At 45.8% G+C, this 13995-nt stretch overlaps 1 pseudogene; it reads right to left on the bottom strand.

Moving 5' to 3' along the window:
* The window catches only part of LOC139250748 (histone H2B 1.2-like), a 156291-nt pseudogene extending 149034 nt beyond the window's left edge, over nt 1-7257 (bottom strand).
* Between the last annotated feature and the right edge of the window lie 6738 nt (nt 7258-13995).

Below are 13995 nucleotides of genomic sequence, written 5' to 3'. Positions count from 1 at the left end.
CAGCAGTTTCCATAGAGTGGCAATTATCAGGTTTGATTCACGAACGAAATTCCCTGTTTCGAACCCGTGCGGAAACATTATTTTTGAAGCAAAAATTTGTCTGCAATATAATTGAACAGAAGCAGTCCCGGGTACATTGTCGCATGAGCAATGAACATTTAAAGCCAATCTCCTCAAATACAGAGTGTGTAAAATCATATAGGGGATAAAACTTCATCAAGTATTAAAATTTCATGATTTACGAAAGTTCAGATATTGAATTTCGACTGTGCCTGTTCGCATTTCTTTCATTCTGCAAAACAACGCTACCTGTTTATACCAGCAGGTCTAAGCTGCATTTGAAACCCGCAAACAACTCAGTAATTATTAACTCTTCCCCAGTTCCAGAGCTCAGAGGGTTATTGTCCATCGCTGGGATGCAAGTTACCTCCGACCCGGGCCAAAGCTCCCTGTTCACCGAGCACAGGCTCAGGAAAACCCCGGCGGAGGGGATATCCCGTTCATTTGGCCTTCCCGCAACACTGAACAAGCGCCCGGTCTGAAACATTCCAGGGTAATAACTTAGAATTGAAGCTTCCAACAGTCCGGATGCCGAGCGGTCTAAGGTGCTGTATTCAGATCGCAGTCTCTTCTGGAGAAGTGGTTTTGAGTCCCACTCCTGACGAACATTGTTTTTAATTCCCAACTCATTTATTTTGACACCATTTTGCAGTGCTTTGGGACATACATCTAACTTCATAAAATTACTCCACTTCTTTTACAAATGGTGATATCAAAGTTACTCCCTGCACTGGGAATCGTTCCCGGGTGGCTCTCACGAAACGAATGGTTTTGTGAAGCATTGAAAGGCGCCCTCTAAATATCTCGCACTGCTAATTTAAAAACACGGTTATAATTTGCTTCAGTGCAAAAGAAGGCAGGCTCGAATGGCCAAATGGTCGATTCCTGCTCCTAGTTCTTGTGTTCTTATGCAGAGCACAGAACGAATGATTATATTATCAACTCTCCCTCATTCGCATTTCTTTCATTGTGGAAAAGAAGATCATGGATTCATTAATGATGTTTTCCAGTGAAAGCAACATAAAATTTAAGGAAAAGTAATTGCCCAACGTGGGGCTCAAACTAACGATCCTAAGATTACGCTCTACCGACTGATGTAGCCGGGCTTCTCAACAGCTACCCTGTCAATCCCCTTCGGAATATTGTCCGTTTCAATGCGATCACCTCTCATTCTTCTAAACTCCAGAGAGTATCGGAATAGTCGACACAAACTCTCAACTTAAGACAGTCCTGTCAACTCAGGAATCAATCTGGTCAACCTCTGTTGGATCACCTCCAAGGCAAGTATATCCTTCCTCAGATAAGGAGACCACAACTGTGCGCAGTACTCCAGGTGTGGTCTCACCAGGGCCCTGTACAATTGTAGCAAGACTTCCTTACGGTCGCGAAGCCGGTATTAGGTTTTAATTACTGTTCAGCACCTGACTGCGGATATTCCTGTGATTAAACGTGAACAAAATGCTTACAGGGACAGTTGGATTCACCGTTTTTCTGCTTGGTGAAATTTCAAAGATTGAAAGCGACGCACATCAACCCCAAACCTCGTCACCTACTCCCTAACTTGACAAAATGTTGAATTCTGTTTTCATGCCAAGCATTTTGCATTAATGCATTAGAATGCCAATGCACGTTTTACCTGGCAAGACTGAAGTAGAAGCTGTGATGAACAGTGTGAAATAGTGGAGGGGATGGTGTGTGGAGTCAGTTTGCCTTCCTGACCAAAGCGGTTATGGGTCACTCCCACTCCCTGGTTCTCCAGCCTGGATTTATTAATCAGGGTGTGAAAAAGTACAGCAGACAACTGTTTTGTTTTATTCAAAAAAGCAAATAACACAGAGACACACCAATAAAACTGTAAAATCTTACAAAAGATTCTGAACAATGGGGAATACTTTGATACAGTTAGTAAACACAACAGAAATACCTCCCACCTCCCACGTACTCTCGAACTAAGTTAGTTTCTAGGGCAACATGGATAATGCTCACCAATCCTTCCTTTCACAGTTAGGGCTGTTTTGTGGTTTCGGGGTTCTTTTGTTGTCGCCGGGTTACCTTGCTGTACCCTGGACGTGGCAGAAGAGCTCTGCTGCGTATTGAAGCCAGTTGGGGCAAATTCCTTTCTCCAATATTGCGATGTTTCTTCCTACGTTTTCTTGCCATGTGCTCTCGATCTTGTTGTTCCGAAGTGCTTGGTCAGAAAAGTTATTTCTGTGATGGTCAGAATAGAGATATCTCTCTCGATTATACTCTGAGTGCCTGTTAAACCTTCGCGACAAATCTAGCATTTCTTTTGTTGAAGTGTTGTTGCCCAGCTAACTGAAACTTGATTAAGTTTTCAACTGGCGTTGATAGACTTTTCTGAATTGATGAGCTCCTGTCCATTGTGATAGCACTGCTCTTTGATTCGGGAAGTCTGGCCTGAGCCAGATATTTCGATTCCTGTTGAAAAGGTGATGGAATATGTATGTGACATTTGGTTCCTGTGGGTGGGGTGGATAATGTTTCTTCCGTGGTCGATTGTTTAAATGCTAATGTTTTCTGGGGGCAGGTTTCGAGGGTAAACAGTTCCCAGACAATTCGATTAGCTCCAATGTCCAAACTGGCCTTTTAGAGATTGACGCCACACCTTTCATTGCAGACCCAACATTCAGCTTTAAAATTCCAAACTTGGTTAAAAACTCGTCGATTTCTTCCATAAGCATTTTAGGATCTCAAACTTTCAGCTTGATATTCCCAAATTAAGTTTCCTTTCTAATGAATCCAAACACTGGGGGGTTTTCCCATGAATTTTGCAACCCTGCAATGCCCCTGTGACATTCTACATGCTTGAGTGTCATGTTAGGTGAGCAAAATTCCTGACACCCAAGAGTCAACCTTCCCCTGTAATTTACCGAGCTAAATCCAAACGTACATTCCCCCTTGAAATGTATTACTGTTTAAATGTAAATTCAGTCATAAGTTACATTACAGAGTAGAGAGGTTCCAACACCCTTCCATTACTCCAGTTTCACAAAAATACACAGTAAAACACACACAGTAAAACTCTTTTAACACTTGACCTCTGTGTTTTTACAGCAGGTGGAATCTAAACCGGACCTCACCGGGTGACTGCGATTTTACTGCAGTGTTCTATCATATTTTGTGTTTCCCTCCCTGATACAATCCTTAAGTTCTGTTCGGGCTCGTCCAGCACCCTCTGGTGGCAGGATCGGCGACCTCAGTCCCTCAGCCTGCAGGTAGTACACCAGAAATAAAAAATCATCACGAGCTTGCGGAGAACTAAAACGTGGGATGCTATTCTGACCCAGGGAGCGACCTCTATATTTCTGAAAATATCCCACACGGGTGAACTGTGATTTCTGAAATGTCGCCCCCTATATAAATCTTTTTTTTTTCTCGAGTATAGAAATGTTTCTATGACACTTCTACAGCTTTCAATAGGGCGGAAAGATGTTCGGGTAGAGGGGTGACTTCTTAACCAAAATGTGTGACGTAATCCTGCAGGTTGATGATGTTTTCACTTACAGTGAGGTGAACAGTGGGGGGTTCGGGAATGGCAACAATACATTCCTGGGCCACTTGTACTTCTGCCTCAGGTTTAAAGCAAAAACTGCTTTCACTCATAGGACACCAGATGTGCTGTCCATGCATGTAGTGGGGCGCACTGGTGGTGAAACAATATGTCCCAACCTGTGGAGGAACATGGTCTTGTGCAATTACCTCCATGGTACAGTTGATAGGCTGTGCGCCAGCAGCTTTAAACCCGCACTGTGGTTTCGAATAGGTGTTCGAGTGCTGGGGACACAATAGTATGTGTACACCCCGGCTCCATTTCGCAGAGAGGTCAGCACCTGTCATAGCGTTCTCCCACGTTATGACATTCAGAGGGACCGCTGTGAAATGAACGTGTGCACCCCATTTAATTTCCCCAATGTTCTCCACCCTGTATACCAGTGCGGGTCGGGCTATCCCACCCATGACCGGCATCATCACAACTATTCCCATGATAGTGCAATTGGAACGCCCGTAAACAGTGCAGGCTTCAGAAGCTAGGCGGAGCTGGCACGAGGTTCGTGAATTACTAAATAGGTGGAGTGCTGTGAGGTGCTTGTTGCTGATCCAGGAGGTGTAGACAGACTTAACATATTGCTTTCTCCACAGAGCGCTTATGGTTCTTACTCTCAGTCCATTTGCCTGCAGCGTCCACAGCACGCATAGCGCGCAACAGGTTCAGTTCCATTTCTTTGTTGTGTTGACTTTCTTGAATATGTAAGAGGAAATCCTCTCTTCCATTTTGCTTCTTTCCTCAAAAACAGTGCCGACTGCATCACACCCTGTTGACCAAGGTCCTGCCGCGGTCGCCATTTTGTAGGGAGTGGTGGGTCTGTCAGCTTGCCTTCCTGACCAGAACTGTTTCAAGTTGCTCCCACTCCCTGGTTCTCTACCTTGGATGTATTAATCAGAGTGTGATAAAGTACAGCAGACAACTCTTTTGCACAAAGAACGTATGGACTTTATTCAAGAAAGCAAATAACACAAATATAGTCCAATAAAACTGTAAAATCTTACAAAAAGGTTCTAAACAATGGGAATACTGTTTTGCAGGGAATAGACACAACAGAAAGATCTCCTAACTCCCACTTACTCTCTAACTAGGTCAAACTCTAGGGCTGTAGGGATTCATGCTTGGGGAAGAGTGACCATAATATGGTAGAATTCTTTATTAAGATGGTGAGTGACACAGTTAATTCAGAGCAAGTGTTCTGAACTTAAGAAAAGCTAAATTCGACGGCATGAGGCGTGAATTGGCTAGAATAGATTGCCAAATTATACTTAAAGGATTGACAGTGGATAGGCAATGGCAGACATTTATAGATCACATTGATGAACTTCAACAGTTGTACATCCCTGTCTGGATTAAAAATAAAACAGGAAATGTAGCTCAATCGTGGCTAACAAGGGAAATTAAGGATAATGTTAGAACCAAGGAAGAGGCATATAAATTGGCTGGAAAAAGCAGCAAACCTGCGGGCTGGGAGTAATTTAGAATTCAACAGAGGAGCACAAAGGGTTTAATTAGGAGGGGGCAAATAGAGTATGAGAGGAAGCTTGCCGAGAACATAAAAACTGATTGCAAAAGCTTCTGTAGAAATGTGAAGAGAAAGAGATTGTTGAAGACAAAGATAGGTCCCTAGCAGTCGGACTCAGGTGTATTAATAATGGGGAACAAAGAAAAGTCAGACCAATTGAACAAATACTTTGGTTCTGTCTTCACGAAGAAAGACACAAATGACTTTCCGGATGTACAAGGGGACCGAGGGTCTCGTGAGAAGGAGGAACTGAAGGATATCCTTATTAGGCGGGAAATTGTGCTGGGGAAATTAATTGGGATTGAAGGCCGACAAATCCCCGGGGCCTCATTGTCTGCATTCCAGAGTCCTTACGGATGTGGCCCTGGAAATAGTGGATGCATTGGTGATCACTTTCCAACAATCTATCGACTCTGGATCAGTTCCTATGAACTGGAGGGTAGCTAATGTAACACTACTTTTTAAAAAAGGAGGGAGAGTGAAAACTAGAAATTATAGACCGGTTAGCCTGACACCAGTCGTGCGGAAAATGTTGGAATCAATCATTAAGGATGAAATAGCAACGCATTTGGAAAGCAGTGACATGATCTGTCCCAGTCAGCATGTATTTGAGAAAGGAAAATCGTGCTTGACAAATCTTCTGGAATTTTTTGAGGATATAACTTGTAGAGTGGACAAGGGAGAACCAGTGGATGTGGTGTATTTGGACTTTAAAAGGGCCTTTGACAAGGTCCCAAATAAGCGATTGGTGTGCAAAATCAAAGCACATGGTACTGGGGGTAATGTACTGGCGTGGATAGAGAATTGGTTTGCAGACAGGAAGCAGAGAGTCAGGATAAACGGGTCCTTTTCGAAATGGGAGGCAATGACTAGTGGAGTGCTGCAGGGCTCAGTGCTGGAACCCCAGCTCTTTACAATATACATTAACGATTTGGATGAAGGAATTTGAGTGTAATATCTCCAAGTTTGCAGATGACACTAAACTGGGTGGCGGTATGATTTTGAGGAGGATGCTAAGAGGCGGCAAGGTAATTTGGACATGTTCGGTGAGTGGGAAAATGCATTGCAGATGCAAAGTAACGTGGATAAATGTGAGGTTATCCACTTTGGTGGCAAAAACACGAAGGCAGAATGTTATCTGAATGGTGGCAGATTTGGAAAAGGCGAGCTGCAACAAGACTTGGGTGTCATGTTTCAACAGTCATTGAGAGTTGGCATGCAGGTAGAGCAGGCGGAGAAGAAGGCAATTGGCAATTTGGCATTCATAGCTAGGGGATGTGAAAATAGGAGCAGGGATGTCTTAATGCAAATGTGCAGGGCCTTGGTGAGGCCCCACCTGGAATATTGTGCTCAATTTTGATCTCCATTCTGAGGAAGGATGTTCTTGCTATTGAGTTAGTGCAGCGAAGGTTCACCAGACTTATTCCAGGGATGGCTGGACTGGCATATGAGGAGAGACTGGATCAGCTGGGCCTTTATACACTTGAGTTTAGAAGGATGAGAGGGGAGTTCATAGAAATGTATAAGATTCTGACGGAACGGAACAGGTTCGATGCGGGAAGAATGTTCCCGATGTTGGAGAAGTGCAGAACAGTCTTAGGATAAGGGGTAGGCCATTTAGGACTGAGTTGAGGAGAAACGTCTTCACTCAGAGAGTTGTTAACCTGTGGAATTCCCTGCCGCAGAGTCGTTGATGCCAGTTCATTGGATATATTCAAGAGGGAGTTAGATATGACCCTTATGTCTGAAGCGATCAAGGGGTATGGGGAGAAAGTGGGAAAGGGGTTAATGATCAGCCATGATCATATTGAATGGTAGTGCAGGCTCGAAGGGCAGAATGGCGTATTCTTGCACCTATTTTCTATGTTTCTATGTTGACTTGGTCAAACTCTAGGGCTCCAGGGAATCATGCTCACCAGATCCTTCCTTTGACATCGAGGGCTGTTTCACGGTTTCGGGGATATTTGTTATAGCCGGTTTGCCTTGCCATACGCCGGACGTGGTAGAAGACTTCTGCTGTGTATTGAAGCCAGTTGGGGTGAGTCCGCTGATGCGGTTGGACACATTTTGGATTTTTCTCTGGTGAGTACCCAATTTCCTTTGTCATCAAGAGGGTTTTAAGTTCTTTAGGTAATTTTTACCGACTGGACAGTCGTGGCACAAATTGTAGATTGGAAAACTTGCGTGGACCCCGGTTTTCTTGGCGCTTGATTTTCCTGGTTAGTTTCGTCGATCGCGGTGGTCCGGTTGATGGCTGTTGCCAAGTTAGTTGGTATTGATGTTCCACTGATTGTTTTTTTGAAGTTCTTTGCTCCGATGTCGTGATGTCTCTTCCTGTGTTTTCTCGCCGTGTGCTCTCGAGCTTGATCTTGTTGCTCCAAAGTATTGGTCAGCAAAATAGATTGCTGTTGATACAAAAGGCCCTCAGTTATACTCTGAGAAGCTGCTTAATCTTCGTGCCAAATCTAATGTTTCTTTTGTTTGAGTTTTGCTTCCCATTGATTTTAAGTGGTCTTCTTTGTATCAGTTTTGGCGGGCTAGCTAACTGAGACTTGATTCAATGTTTTAATCTGATATTGATAGACTTTGGGATGGCGATACTCCTTATTTATGAAACAATGAACTCTTGTCCATTGTAATAGCATTGCTTTGGCTTCGGGAAGTCTGGGCTGAGCCAGATATTTCTACACATGTTGAAAATGTGTTGGAATATGTATGTGATATTTGGGTCATGTGGGTGAGGTGGAAAATTTCTTCCGTGGTCGATTGTTTAAATGCTAATATTTTCTGGGGGCCTGACTACAGTTAAACAGCTCCCCCTGACAAAGTGAGTAGTTACAATATCCAAATTCTAAATCGCACCCCTCTGTCACTGCAGCTTTCCCAACAGGCCCAAACATACCTTTTAAAATCCCAAACTTGGTTAAGACTCGTAGATTTCTTCCATATGCTTTTCAGGATCCCAAACTTTATGTTTAATAGACCCAAATCAAATTTCCATTTCAGTGAGTCCAAACACTGTGGGGTTACCACGAATTTTCGAATCTACATAGGTAGTCCACGCAATCGATGAAGACTTCTTCCACTACTAAAGTGAGTTATTTGGTGGCTAAACACTCTATTACGAGAGCCACAGGCACGATCACAGGTGGGACAGATAGTAGTTGAGGGAAGGGATGGGTGGGACAGGTTTGCCGAACACTTGTTTTTTGCTGTCTGCACTTGATTTCTGCATGCATTCGGCATTGAGACTCGAGGTGCTCAGCGCTGTCTCAGATGCACTTCCTCCACTTCGGGTGGTCTTGGGCCAGGGACTCCTGTGTGTCAGTGGGAATGTTGCACTTTATCAGAGATGCATTGAGGGTGTCCTTGTAGAGTTTCTGCTGCCCACCTTTGGCTCGTTTGCCATGAAGGAGCTCTGTTTAGAGGACTTGCGTTGGGAGTCTCGTGTCTGGCATGCGGACTATGTGGCCTGCCCAGCGGAGCTGATCGAGTGTGCTCAGTGCTTCAAAGCTGGGGACGTTAGCCTGATTAAGGCCGTTGATGTTGGTGCGTCTGTCCTCCCAGGGGATTTGTAGGATCTTGCGGAGACATCGTTGGTGATATTTCTTCAGTACATGGTCCATGTCTCTGAGCCTTACAGGAGGGCAGGTATTACTGCAGCCCTGTAGACCATGAGCCTGGTGGCAATTTTGAGGGACTGGTCTTCCAACACTCTTTTCCTCATGCGGCCGAACGCTGCACTGGCGCATGGAGGCTTTGTTGGATCTCGTCGTCGATGCTGCTCTTGTTGATATGATGCTATGGAGATATGGAAAGTGGTCCACGGTGTCCAGGGCCGCGCCGTGGATCTTCATGACTGGGGGATAGTGCTGTGGGGTGAGGACAGACAGGTGGAGTACCTTTGTCTTACTGATGTTTAGCGTAAGGCCCATGCTTTCATACACTTCAGTAAGTACGTCGACTATATCCTGGAGTTCAGCCTCTGTATGTGCGCGGGTGCAGGCCTTGGTGAGGCCTCAACTGGAATATTGTGTACAGTTTTGGTCTCCTAATCTGAGGAAGGACGTTCTTGCTATTGAGTGTGTGCAGGAAAGGTTCACCAGACTGATTCCCGGAAGGCAGGGCTGACATGTAAAGAAAGACTGGATCAACTACACTTATATTCACTGGAATTTAGAAGAATGAGAAGGGATCGCATAGAAGCATATACAGGTCTGACGGGATTGGACAGGTTAGTTGTGGAAAGAATGTTCCCGATGTTAGGGAAGTCCAGAACCAGGGGTCACAGTCTATGGACAAGGGGTAAGCCATTTAGGACCGAGATGAGGAGAAACTTCTTCACTCAGTGAAATCTGAACCTGTGGAATTCTCTACCACAGAAAGTTGTTGAGCCAGTTCGTGAGATATATTCAAAAGGGAGTTAAATGTAAGCCTTACGGCTAAAGGTAACAAGGGTATCGAGAGAAGGCAGGAAAGAGGTACTGAGGTGAATGATGAGCCTTGATCATCTTGAAAGGTGGTGCAGGCTCGAAGGGTCGAATGGCCTACGCCTGCACCTGTTTTCTATGTTTTCTATGTTTCTATGCAAAGTACAGAAGAAAATGGTTGAAGTATCGACTCTGCCTCAGTTAGCATTTCTTTCATTGTTCAAAAGAAGGTGATGGGTTAATTAATGATGCTTTCCCATGAAAGCAACACAAAAGTTTCACAAAAAAACATACGGTGACTGGCAGGTGAGCGCTGCTTCTGACACCCGGTGAGAATGGGCGGGGATTTTAAAGCTCCTTGTATTGTGAAACCGTCAGAAAGACAAACATTTCCTATGTGCTGTATAGACCTCGTGGCGCAACGGTAACGCGTCTGAAATCAGATCACGTCGAGGTCACTGTTCTTTCGGATAATTCAGGAATTAATATTTTCTTTGCTGTTTTGCAATAACCAGACCTTGCTCCAAGGTCTGTCTCACTGCTTCCCCATTGTCAGGCAGAGATACGCCTGCTGCCGTCATTTATTTTATGTGACAGGACACAAAAGTTCAAAATAAACCTGCAGCAGGCCACACTTAACCCTAAATAGTCAGGTTGGCCGAGCGGTTTAACGTTGTGTGTTTATTGGTAACAGTTTCCTCTGGAGGTGTGTGTTCACATCATACTTCTGATACTTCCTGTTTTTAATCATTAAGTGAAACTCATTGTTTGACACCACGGTCAACTCCTTAAAAGTGGGATTCTGCAGTTCACCTGCTCACTTAACATTTCCGTCTGACCTGGTGCTGAAAGTGCAGATGTTTCCACAGTGTAGAGGTTAACACGTTCGCATCACATGCGAAAGCTCACTGGGTGGAAATATTTTATGGAGCTTTCTCCTCATGCATGCTCAGGGGCGAGTTTGTTCTCCTGTGAAAGGTCATAAGAACATGAACATGTAAGGACTAGGGGTCGGAGTAGGCCATTCGGCCCCTCAACTCTGGTCCACCATTCAAGAGGATCCTGGCAATTCCTCGACAGCAAGTTTAAACATCTGGGGCAGAGCCAACAGGCGCGTGGCTGTAATCAACGACAAAAAGGTGCATTTTGCAGAAGCCCAGCTAACTAAGTCAGTAGATCATGAGATTCTTAATCTCAGGGTCATAGGTGCGAGCTCCACGTTGGGTGATGATTTGTCATAGAATTCTAGTAACAGAAGGTTGCAGCGTGGAAGGTGGCCATTTCGGCCCATCGTGACCATGCCGGCAAATAACAGGCGCTCCAGCCTAATCCCACTTTCCAGCTCTCGGTCCATAACCCTGCAGCTTACGACACTTCAGGTGGACATCAAAGCACTTTTTAAATGTGGTGAGTGTTTCTGCCTTTACCACCCTTTCAGGCAGTGAGTTCCAGAGCCCCACAAACCTTTGCGTGTAGAATTTTCCCCTCAAATCCTGCCTACTCCTTCTACCAACGACGTGTTGACCCCTCTGCTAAGAGAAATAGGCCCTTTCTTTCCACTATATCAAGGCCCCTCGTAATTGTATACTCTTCAATAATGTCTTTCCCAGAGCCTCCTCTGTTCCAAGAAAAACAAACCCAGCATATCTAATCTGTCCTCAGAGCTAAGATTCTCCACTCCCAATAACATCCTTGAAATCTCCTCTGTAAGTTTCCAGTGCAATAACAGTATTCTTCCTTTAAAGCGCTGACGAGAACTGCACGCAATACTCCAGCTGTGGCCAAAAAAGCTTTTTATATTCAAGCATAACCCAACTGCTCTCGTATTCTATGCCTCGGCTAATAAAGGCAAGCATTCCGCATGACTTCTTAACCAGCTGATCCACTTTGCCTGCTACCTTAAGGGATATGTGGGCATGCACTCCCAGGTCGCTTTGTTCCACTACAATTCTCAATGTCCTACCATTTAATGTTTAATCTCTTTCTATTGTGTCTGTAAGCACTCAAGTAATGACTCGCCGAGGCAAGGTATTGTACTTGAACTGTGGTGACCTTCGTCCATTTATTACAGCTCCTGTGTGAGGGTACAGTATAGTGAGCTCCCTTTTATACCCGGTGACCTGTAGTGTACAGGTGACCACTAAGTCTCCACCAGTTGCACCCTTTGTTGGTACAGGCATAGTGTATAAAGTGTGAAGATATATCCAGTCGTCTTATGTAACTGTGCATTGAGCGTACAGGGAGTATACTTATTTTATATATACACAACATCACTCTCTCTGTCGTCTTGTGCCACTGGGCTTTTCATTGTGTGCTCTGGCCCGAGACTTGAGTGCCCAAAGCCCTTGCACCTTGTCAATGCTTTGGCTTGGCTCTCTCCCTGTGGACCCCCAAGTTCTTATTGCCACGACATTGGGAAATGATCAGCAGTGGATGGTTAGAGGTTGCAGTGGGTGTTGAGTGGGTTCTGGGTGTGATGCACGTGCGTCCATGGCTACATGCATCCATCCCCCCACGCCAATACTTTGATCATGTGTGTGGCTCAAAACCTGTATGTGCAGACCTGTACAGACAGAAAAAACAAAAAACATCGGATCAGTTACATCACTGTTTGGGTTCTGCAGCAGTGGAACAAATACATTTTACAGGTAAGGTATATACATGGTATCACAGTCTTGCCCCTGGGTTGTGCAGGTGCATGTGGGTAAGGACACGACTTCCAGAGTAATCAGACTGCGTCCAGGTTGTCTGATGGCGGCGCTGTGTCCACTGCAAGCTGGGTGCACTCAGATTGCTGACCTGGCTGAGTCTCAGAGCCTTTGCCGTTGCCTAGTGTTGGGAAGAGCCACAGGAGTGTGTGACCTCCCTGTTCTCCGTTGAGGACTGCGGTGTCTCCCTGCTGCTCTTCAGCGATAGTGGGAGCCTTGTCATCCCCTAGACCGTTGGGAGGGCAGGAGCGTGCTATCCGCTTGCTCCCAGTACTGGCCCTGGTGGCCAGAGAGGTGGAGCCGATCGGGGGCAGGGTACCGGTAGTGGTGCCTTTGCCGTCCGCTGATCACTGGCCCTGCAGCTGGTATGCTCCCTCTGTGTGTCGGCACACTCCCTGGGGCATCACATTGGCATCACATTGGTCACAAAACCAAGGCTACATCATCGCTGGACCTGGGTGCTGACGGCCTTGGTTTTGTCGGCATGCATGTAAATCGCACGTCATCTCTTCGTTTACTCTGACATTGCATTGGTTCTGACCGCAATCGTCCGACTCATCATGATTAGTTACATTTACAAACTTGTAATTGCCAGTTACATCTTTTACATATGTATCACCATCATCGCTGTATTAAGAGTGGAACTGTCCCTTTAATTGTGATGTGTTACCGGTCTCCTTTAAGAGGGTCTTGAAATCTTTACCCTAATCCGGTTCGCCGCTCGGCATCACTTGTTGCTCCCTTGTGATCTGGCTGTCGTCATGTTGACTTCAGGCGCTTCACCTCGTGGTCCGGACGCCATCTTCTTTCTCTCCATAAGGTAGGCTGCGGTGATCGTTTTCTCCCGAGGTTCTGCCACGGAAGCTGGGAAGTTATCTTCTACGTGAATGTTCTTCCTCTGGAGTCCTGCCAGCGGAGCGTGGAAGGTGAGGTCAGGTCGTTTGGGCTGGATCATCTCGCCGTTGGATTCAGCGGTCTGTGTCGTCGCCTCACGTCGAGTTGGGCGGTTGGTTTTTCAGGTGTTGTGCTGGATCCAACTTGGGGCCGCGGAGGACGTCGATCGCTGGAGGTTGAAGCTTTTCCCAGCTCCAAGTGATCTTTTTCATCCACCTTCTTCCTAATAGATTTGGACCGTCCCCAGCAACGATCGACAAAGGTAACCTGTGCATCGCGCCGCCATGGGACACCTGGACATCCACGCTGCCAACCACTGGGATGTATCGTTTGTGAAGGTGAGCAGTTTCACTTCGATCGGGATCATTTAAGAGCGTTCGATTAGATTATCCCAGAGTTTCTCAAAGGCCGCCTGATTCATCAGTGACTGGCTCGCTCCTGTGTCCACCTCCATCGTGACTGGATCATAGTTGATTTCAACTTCCTTTTTCAACGGGGAACTCTCGGTGGTGCAGGTAAACACTCCGTACACCTCATTGTCGCTGGACTCCGGATGATCGGCCAACTCTTCATCGACTCGGTGAGTACGATTTCTCTTGCATATTCGCTGGAGGTGGCCCTTCATGCTACAGACTTTGCAAGTGTAATCTTTATAGCTGCACTGGTGGGCCCTGTGATTTCCTCGTCAGCGCCAGCATGCGGTTGGCCGGTTGGCCCAATGTGGTGGACTCAGGATTTTGGGACTCCGGGCTCTGTTCTCTATTTCCTGAAATAGACTGCTAGCAGCAGCCCTGCCTCTAAAAGGCACCAGTC

This window comes from Pristiophorus japonicus, unplaced genomic scaffold, assembly GCF_044704955.1.
Source record: "Pristiophorus japonicus isolate sPriJap1 unplaced genomic scaffold, sPriJap1.hap1 HAP1_SCAFFOLD_42, whole genome shotgun sequence".
Classification (NCBI taxonomy): domain Eukaryota; kingdom Metazoa; phylum Chordata; class Chondrichthyes; family Pristiophoridae; genus Pristiophorus; species Pristiophorus japonicus.
This window is presented reverse-complemented; position numbering and strand designations above follow the sequence as displayed.